Raw genomic sequence first — 253 nt, forward strand, 5'->3', positions numbered from 1 at the left:
CGGCCCCGGCGCCGCGCCTCTTCCCCCTCCCGCCCGGAGGGCGCCCGGCCCCGCCCCTCGCCCTCTCCCGGCCGCTGATTGGGCGGCCTGGCGCCGGGCGGGCGCTTGAAGTCGGAGGGGGAGCGCAGGGCTCGGCTCCTGCTGGTCAGGCCCGGCCCGGGCTGGCGCGTCGTGCGGAGGCCAGCCGCGGGGGGGGGGGCATGACTGGGACGCCTCGCTCGGATCTGCACGCCGGGACCGGGGCCGGGACGCG

The sequence above is a fragment of the Python bivittatus genome, unplaced genomic scaffold (assembly GCF_059951505.1).
Source record: "Python bivittatus isolate LINGU-HERP-01145 unplaced genomic scaffold, Pbiv_v1 ctg000530_np1212, whole genome shotgun sequence".
In the NCBI taxonomy this organism is placed as follows: Eukaryota; Metazoa; Chordata; class Lepidosauria; order Squamata; family Pythonidae; genus Python; species Python bivittatus.